We start from the raw sequence: 10,209 nt of genomic DNA on the forward strand, positions 1-10,209 counted from the left end.
TCTGCCTCTTTCTCCACAAATGGCATCTGCTTCTGATAGCTCCTCAGCTTCAGATCATTCCCTGATTTCATCCAGGTAGGTGTCAAGGCATAATTCTAATTCCTATGCTGTCTTTAGGAACTGATCTTTCCTAGAAGCAACATATATCAATCAAGACAAACAAGGTTATGCTACAATAATAAATAATGTCAAAATCTCAGTAGCTTAAAATAATGAAGGTTTATTTCTCATGATGCTTTATGTCAGTACTATGCTGGCAGGGAGGTTCTTCCTCTCTAAGAGAGCTCAAGCTGATGGACACTCCATCTTGATGTGAACTTCAACAATCAGCATGGAAGAGGGAAGAAAACATGGCAAATGATCCTCTCATTTAAAGGGTTCCACCCAGTAATGGCATATATAAACTCTATTTGCATTCCACTGGCCAAAGCCAATTAATGGTCACAATCAAGTTTAGGTAATAAGGAAGTCACTTCACCACGTGCCCAAAAAGGAATGGAATCAGAATTGTAGTGAACAGCCCTAATAATCACAACCCTTTTTCTGCCCTTGTTCTATACCTCAGAGCCATATGCCCCTCTATTCCAGTCAGCCTCACAATGTCAACATGCTAAAATCTGAGGCTCTGCAACCCATGACAAGTTCATTTGGAAGAGATTATAGATAGATATAAGATAGAACTTCCTTATCCTATGTGTTCTGTAACCAAGAGGGTTTTCATAGTATCTTTTCCTGGGATATTCAGGGGTAGAACACAGATCTATGCTAATCCTTTTTTGCAGGAAAATACCAGGGTTGAATATAAGCTAGGTTTGTACATTTTTTCCCTGCTGGTATATACAACTCTGCAAAGGCTGGGGACTTTGGTTGCCAGCAGAGAAGTCAGACATGACAACATCCAGAGTACATGTTCTTAACCATTCTGCTATACCAGGAGAAGACAGATTCTTTTATCCTTCTAAGCATTGTAATTCCACTAACATGACAAAAAAGTGGAAGTCACAGTTTTCGTTCTTTCAATAGGAATCATTTCAAGGTCTACTTGAAAGAGCATAAGGATAGTACTATGAACTCTCAAGTAGCAAAAAATTCAAGTTTATAAGGAAAAAATAACACAGCTATCCAAACTCACTTCTATTTTAGGTGGTCAACTTCTGTATGACTCACTGTCTACAACCCACCTCTCCAGAATCCTGTCACATAATATTCAAACTAAACAATGTGTTCAAGGAATCAGGAAGATGGTAATTTATAAAGCTGTGGATATATGTCAATCTCTTCTGGGAAGCACTCGCTTTACATTTTCAATATGTCTTCCAATTTAAGTAATAGTGTTTTATTATTCTCACTCATGAGGTACTGCCTAAAGCCAGATAGATGTGAGGAGGGATTAGAATTGATAAGTACGTGAAGTTATTACGTAGTTTGTGCCAGTTAAGCTCTTCAACTGGCTACTCATTTCTATATCCAGTAAGAACCAATCCAACAGCCATTAATTAGTATGAATTGTCCCTTTCTATATTTCTATATTTCTTTCTATATTTCTTTATTTCTATATTTTATTTCTATATATTCTTAATTTCTTTATTCTATATATTCTATATTATAATATAGATATAATATATTATAATATATTGTATAATATAATATACATATATACTATAATTATAATATATTATATTATAATTATATATATACATATATACATATATACTATAATTATATATATATTATAATATATATATTATATATACATATATATGTATATATACATATATATGTATATATATGTATATATATGTATATATACATATATATGTATATATGTATATATATACATATATACTATAATTATAATATATTATATTATAATTATATATATAATATATATAATATATTATAATTATATATTATATAATTATAATATATTGTATAATATAATATACATATATACTATAATATATTATATCTATATTATAATATAGAATATATAGATATAATATAATATAGTATATAATATAATATAGCATATTATAATATATAATATATTATAATATATTATATCTATATTATAATATAGATATATCTTTATTCTATATATTCTATATATTTTTAATTTCTTTATTTCTATATTTTATTTCTATATATTCTTAATTTCTATATTTCTATATTTCTTTCTATATTTCTATATTTGTTTTTATTGGATTTGTTTTCCCAATTTTTTTCACTCTTCTTTCCTTGTTTCATCTCTTACCACAAACTCCTTTGGCTGGATAATTGGCTGACCCCTGGTGTCCCTTTGTGATTATAATTTGCTCCTATCCTGAAGATTACCTGCTTCAAAGTACACTGGGTACATATTAAACATATTAAGCATGTATAATATAAGGTATACAAAGGGTATATAACTGTCACAGATCAGCTGACCGACATTCCTGACAGGTTTCACTTCCCCCTCTTTTTGTCAACCAGTACTAAACATAAATATCTCAAAAATTATTTCTCATCCAAAGTGGAGTTCCACACGAATGGAAAGACACCGCATTATCTCTGCTAATGTCATTCAGTCTTAGGCTTTCATTTTTAATGGTGACATTTATGTTTTGTAGAATATTTCTCTTTGCAAAACTGCCAACTGAAAATGTGATCCAAACCCTAAATTTATAGAACACCAAAATAGATAGCCATGATTCCCTCATGAGAGATTTCTGGATCTCTCCTCACCTCTATTTCTCCAGTTAAAATAATTCAGCAAACAGGACCCCCAAAAGTGCCATAGAAATGTCCAGTTCTACATACAGATGCTTCCATGAATACATAGAATACAGAGAAATAAACACTGGAGCTAACTCCTCATGTAAGCAAAAACAATTTCTGCTCTGCAATCGCTGACAAATGCCTTCAATAAATTCTCTCTATGACCAAAGTCATAAATTACTGTGAAGACAGAAATGCACACATAAAATCCACTGCACTGTAGTTCCCCGGACACCTAGGAACAGACTACTTCATCCAGTTTTGCTATTAGTGACAGTAGTCCCCCAAGCTACCCCACACTGTTCTGAAGTTCCAGGATCCGACTATTAGGAACTTTGACTATAGCTCCCTGGTCACCCATTCCTCCTGATCTCAGTTCTTCCTGTTCTGAGGACTATCCCAACATTTATGACCTGAATGAAATTCACATATAAGGCAGATAATTGATAAGCCCCCAAAAAACAATCACCATTACTATTTAGGGAGCTTTGGCAGGCATTCAGACCTGGATCCCCTGCATGCCCTGTACTACTCAATCCAGCAGAGTGAAGAACTACTGATTTCCAGAACACAGTCTCCTCTCTTTTACAATAAACAGATAGTAAACACATATCTTCAACTACAGATAGTGCCCAACTAGGGGACTAACTTCTATGATTGCAGCAGTAAAGAGGTACCATTGCAGTTGTGGTTCATAACTTTAGTATTTTGTACATTTTGTAAGAGAACAAAGCTATTTATTTGGAAATTTTCTCCTATCTCAATTAAGGTCACATATTCACTCTTTTGGAATGAAAATCCAAGAAGTCTTGAAACAAAATTTTTATTAGCTTTGGATAATGCAATTAAGGGACCCCAATTCAAATGATCTCCTCTTCCATGCTAGCCATTGTGCCATTCCAGGAGGATCCTACTATCAAAACTAAAAGGATTACTTTTTAACTTCTCCAAAAAGATTGGAAATATGCTAATTTTATTCCCTCCCTGCCATTCCCAATCACTGCACATTCTTGCACAGTTGTTTAAAACTTAAAGTTAGTTCTTGGGGTGCCTGGGTGACTCAGTTAAGCATAGGACTCTTGTAATTTGCCTCAGGTCATGATCTCAGGGGTGTGAGCTCATGCCCCTTGCTGGGCTCCACACTGGGCAAGTAGCCTGCTTAAGATTCTCTCCCTCAGGTCCTCCTAGATGGCACAGTCAGTTAAGATTCCCTCTCTCCTTCTCCATCTGCCCCTCCCTCTCTTTTTCTCTAAAATAAAAAAATAAAGTATTATTTCTTTCATCAATTTTTCTTCTGTATTTCTCCAAATAAAGCTAATCTTTCTTCTCACATTTTACCTTTGTCTCTTTTATGATATTAATCACATTCTGATTTTGGTAACTTAGTTTTATATTATTTCTATGTCTATTAACTTTCCCATAAGATTTTTGAGAGATAAAATTATGGGTCAAAATTCTTTATACACCATGAAATACTTAGTGCATACTATGTACACAGAAGATCAATTGCATGTGATATGAATTATCAAATAAAGCCTATTTATCAAGTCTGGCAATAAATTAGTCACATTTATCTTTGCTCAGAGCACTTCTGGTAGAATGAAAAAAGAGACATAATATTTCAGTGGGTCAAAGGGTGAACTAAATATGAGAAAATAGACACAGGAAATATAGACCACTCTTAAGGAACTTAGCTGACAAGAGAAATATGTGCTTGGAAAAGGTAACAGCATCATATAAATAAAAGTTATTATTATTAAATCATGAAGTCTATAGAAACTAAATTTTTCTTCTCTCTAAAAATATACTAAATCTCTCTATCTTCTTCTCCCAACAAATATATCAGATATGAGTCAGCATGTGAACCAAATAGCAGATGTGCTTATTAGAAAATTTAAACAAAATACACAGAGTCTGAAATAATAGTAACAAAGGAGGTAACAACACCGAGGAAACTATGTTTTATTTGGAATTTTGAAAAAACAATACTGAAGTTCTAGAGTTTTCTCACTTCTACAATATAAAAATGTTCTCATATTTAGGGGGACAGCCTATTCATTATTAGTTCTAGTTCTTTTTGTGCTCCTGAGGGATAAACAATGTGATGATTTAGAATTAAAATATCCTAAAAAGATGTTTTCCTATTAAGGAATTTTTATTAAAGAACTGTTTGAACTCTAATAGTTTCCAGCTCTTATCATAGTAGTTATAGCATTCATTGGTTGATTGTGGAAACATTTTGTGTACCTATTATATTCTAACCAACATGCTAGATATTAGCAGATCAAAAGTGAGAAACAATAATTCTCTTCACTGAGCTCACACTTAAGTATGAGGAGACAAGATCAAATGGTGGTGCCAAGTATTGATCAACCCACTCTCAGCACTTGGGATCAAAACAGCTTTAGAGAAGACATAAAGCATGAGCTGGGTCTTCAAAGGTGAAATATAGGAGTTAACCAGGTAGAAAAGTGGAAAGAAAAGTGGAAAGAAAAACTAATGCAGCAATTTTCAGAAAAAAGTCTGAGGGACTGGAATTAAGATTGCTGATTATAAGATCAGGTTGACAAAGAAGAGCTTTCCATTTTCAATGAGACCAGAAAGAAAGAGGCTCTTACGAGGTCCGTTGCAGGACTGTCTCCACATCAAGGTCAGAATCTGAAGTCCATGAACAAATTCTATGCTAAATAAGAGTGCTTACTCTTACTTATATAAACAGCTGCTTCCTGAGAAGAATTGTACACAAGCAGATCAAAAATAAACAAAAAGGTGTCCTAGAGAAATAAGGGTTTTGCTGAAAAGGCCACAGCTGTAATGCTAAAGAGAGGTTTGTAAGAAGATCAGGGCTAGCCCAAGGGTTAAAGATCACCAGAGTTCCACGTTCTTACTCCACTATTGCTGGTCGCCTGAAATGTCCATACTATTCACTATGATGCTTAAGGCATTTCAGTTCTTCTTTAAAGTATAAAAAAGGGTAAATGCAGAAAAAAAGATAGCAAGTTGAATATATGCATCTAATTTTGCTCTCTTCAAAACACCCACCAGATGAGTAAAGACTTTTTTTTTTCTTCAAAGACATAAACTTTCAAGAATGGAAAGCACAAGAGAGGATTCAACAGCAACAAATTTTTGGAAGACTGAAAGATGAGCATTAAGTGATCTAGCGGACTGAAAGTAGAGAAAGTCTAAATTTGTTACCATGGAAAACTGAGAAACAACTGTATTTGTGCATGGGAATCATCAAAAGTTCCCAGAAGAGACTGAAGGGGAGTTTAGATGAAGAACAAAATGATAATTGATTTAAAGGTTTTTGTTTTGTTTTGTTTTGTTTTGTTTTGTTTTTTTAGAAATAGTTAGATCTGCAGAGCCCTTCTCCATTCTGTGCCTCAGGTGACAGTCCATTCTCGACTCCAGCAGAATTTTGGACATTTATCAGTAAACTTGTGGAAATTTCAACTCTGTGACTATAATAGAAGGTATCAGCACAAGAGAACATGAGACCCATTTGAAAAGCTGGATCTCTTCTAAAAGCAATAGTATTAAATACCAAACACATATGAGTATTGATGAAAGTCCTTTCTACCTTTTTTCATGTCCAGACCCTGGTAGGCATATCTGTAGTTTCCAAACAAGAGATTGGCAGCTCCAAGGAAAAACCCAAAGACACTGACATTAAGAGACAATAACCATCCACCCTGATCACCCTGTAAAGAAGAACAGAGTCTATGAGCCGTGATCATGTGCTCAGAGGTTTAATCACATTTTAAGTTCCTATTCTAAATCATGAGCAGAAAACTGAGTATTATTAGATATTTGAGAAGATTCTCTACTTCCAAGATAGAGACCAAATTAAATAAAATGAAATAGAGGGAAAAAAAAAAACTTGGAAGAAATAAATTCTATGAAGAGAGAAAAAATAAATAAAAAGAAACTATCATTAAGAATGATGAGAGAGGAGGGATTCCTGGGTGGCTCAGTCAGTTGCATCTGCCTTCGGCTTGGGTCATGGTCTCAGGGTCCTGGGATCAAGTCCCACGTTGCGCTCCCTGCTCAGATGGGGGTCTGCTTCTCCCTTTCCCTCTGTACCTCAGCCAGCTTATGCTCACTCTTACTCTCACTCTCTCAAGTAAGTAAATTAAAAAAAAAAAAGAATGATGAGAGGATATTAGATCCATAAAACAAAATGGAAAAAAATGTTTAAAAAATTAGAAGAGCATTCAAGGAAAAAAAAACTCTGAAAAATAAAAAATGATATTAGAATTTAAATATTGACATAATATAAACTTAAGGAAACTCACATAAAAGGAGAATTTTCAAAGAAATAGAAAAGAAAGAAAATAGAGGACTTGTTTGCAGTGATCTGATACATAAATTCTGGAAACTCTAGAAAGAAAGGGAACAGGAAAGAAGAAATGATCAACCAAATAATTGTTCAATTTTTCTATGAATGGAATGGTCAGATATTCATAGTGACAGTGCCCATTGATGGCCCAATTAAAAAAAAAAAAAAACTCTGTGAAATTTTATAACATACTGAACAAAGACGTTAAGAGATACCATGAACGAAAAATAAAAGTGTTATACACAGTGAGGAATCAAGGCAGCCATGAGTTTCTCAACACTAATTCTGGAAACTAATAGGCCATGTGGAACACACTTAAAGAATATTATGTTTAACAAAGAATTCTGTAACTAGTCAAACTACTAATAAAGTAGGAAGATCAAACAAGAATATCTTCAGATATGTAAATCACAAGATTATTTCCCTCCCACATATTCTTTCTTATAATGTTTCTGTATGACATGGTCATCAAGACTGTTCTTAAAATTGCATAAAGCAAGACTATTCATCAAAATAAATAATTGCACAATTAAATTGTAAATTGGCTAGCTATTTTTCAATAGAATTGCTTTTTTACTTGAAAAAACAACTGAGGGGCACCTGGGTGGCTCAGTGGGTTAAAGCCTCTGCTTTTGGCTCAGGTCATGATTCCAGGGTCCTGGGATCGAGCCACGCATGGGGATCTCTTCTCAGCAGGGAGCCTACTTCCCCCTCTCTCTCTGCCTGCCTCTCTGCCTACTTGTGATCTCTGTCAAATAAATAAATTTAAAAAAAAAAGAAAAAACAACTGACATATAAATGATGGTTATTCGTACTTGAATATTTGACAGATATTTTCTCTAAAATGAGCTAAGTAAGCCTGTGATCAGACAGACAATTGACACTATCTGTTACCAATAGTCAAATCTGAACTATCAAACCAAAATTAGAATTTAGGAAACTGTCTGTCATATGAGATTACCACTTTCCTAATATCTAAAGACTTTGATAAGATTGATGGTGATATTAACAAATCTGATATTTTTAATGTTACATAATGTAATTTGTCAACATTTGTAACATCTAAGTCAGTAAACCAATATTTTCCAAATGAACAATGAATGATATTAAATAATCAGGTATAGGTAAGATTCAAAGTACAAAACAGATTAATAATCTTTTCACAATGAAAAGTTAATTGATATGGTTTCAGATTCCATATTGCAACTAATATTTAAGAAACTATCATTAGTAGAGTTCCGGTGTGGTATCAAAGAAAAAGACCCAGAATTATCTGGAAAGTCTATTATCCTCTCTTTTCCAACCATATTACTGTGTGAGCTCAATCATCTTTACGTACTTTATCCAAAACAACAAATTGCAACAGATTGAGTGCTGACATAGGTATGAAAACCCATCTGTTTTCTCTTAAGGCAGACATTAAAGAGATTTTGTTTTGCTTTGGAAATTATAGTTACTTTTTATAAAGATATGTTACTTATGTTATTACATAATGGGTATGTTATTATGACTCTTAAGTGAATAAATACCTTTTAAAATTTCTTAGTTTGAATTTCCAACAGAGTCACTATCAATGGATATGATCCATATAAACAACAGCTCTTTGGGTTTCTCAATTTCTTAAAAAAAAAAAAAAAATTGGTGTTTCCAAAACAAAAATGTTTGGGAACCAGTAGCTTAAGGTAAAGAGGAAAGTGGATATGGAGAACATGACTTTTTAACAGTTTGGTTTTTTGTTTTTTTTTTTAATAACAGGTATTATGGAAAGGCATAACCAACCACTACTCCAGCCCCCTCCTTTACAGATGAGAAAAATGAGATTCAGAAATGGTAAGGCATTTCCCCAAGATGATCCCAGTCAAGGAGTCCATGTCTCTCTCCTCTCACCTCAAGCCTTTTTCTTCTGTTGCTTCTCAACTTCAGTTTTCTAACCTACATATTGCTTTTTCTGCAGTGATATTGTATATGTACATACATGATGTGTGCATGTATGTGTGGAATTGTACTAGAGATGGCTATCTTTTCCTTCCAGTTTCCTTAACTCCTCAAAAAACTTGTTCTCACAACCTCTAGTAAGGAGTTTACAGACCCCAGGAGCCCATTCCTCATGGTGATAACTAAGGGGATTGACTAGAGAGTGACATACAAACAAAACAAACCTCTCTTTCTGCGATTTAGAATTGAAAAATAGCAAAACAGCCAATGTCTATTGGGAACTTAAACCAGAAAAATTAAGTAGCTGGAGTTGGGGCCAAGGCAACCATATCTTGGTTACACTTGCCAAAGCCAAGAAAATGTGAACAGTAGCACAGAAAAGACAACAACAAAATATGCAGAGAAACAGAGAAGTGGGCTGGCCCTCAGCTCCCCTAATTCCTGGTTCCAGGACCATGTGTGGTCCAACAGTGCTTATTTTGGTTTTCCTGAGGTTCCATTTGACTCCTTCACTTTGCCTTACCTACCTTGAATTATTTGCAATCCAGCAACAATGTGTGAGGACAGATGTGTACATTTCCATATCCTCAATATCTGAAGGACAGCTTCAGATGGGTGGCAGGAGCAGGCAGAGTAGAAAGCCCTGACACTTGCCGGACCAGAGCGGTAGCTAAGGCATAGTACACTGCAGAGAACCAATATGTAAGCATACAGTTGACAACTTGAGAGATCACATCAGAGATTTGTGATTTCGACCAAAAAATAGTTGTCACGATCATCAAAAAACTGGATATTACAAGTTATTCAGGGCTTTATAATGCCTTATAAAGTCTTCTTAATTATTAAATTAAGAAATGAAAGCATAAGCCAGTTGTTGCCAACACTAGCTAAAGGTTAAAATCATCTGAGAAGCACTTATCCAAAACTTCTTTGTGGCTGGTATCAGGTGGGGCCCATGCAAAAGTATTCCTTTTTAAGACTGCCTTGCCCCAAACAGATGATTTTAGTGTAAGATGGTCAAAGCTCACTAAGACCCCAAAGATGAAACTCTATAGAAAAAAAAAATTGCAGAAATTTTCTGCTACCTCTTTGTAATCCTGGAAAGAAAGGAACAAACAGTATTTATACTGAAGAGGAAAGTAGAAATTTTCTTAGAAAAATCCTACAGTATTCCT

Source organism: Martes martes (assembly GCF_963455335.1).
Source record: "Martes martes genome assembly, chromosome: 3".
Lineage (NCBI taxonomy): Eukaryota > Metazoa > Chordata > Mammalia > Carnivora > Mustelidae > Martes > Martes martes.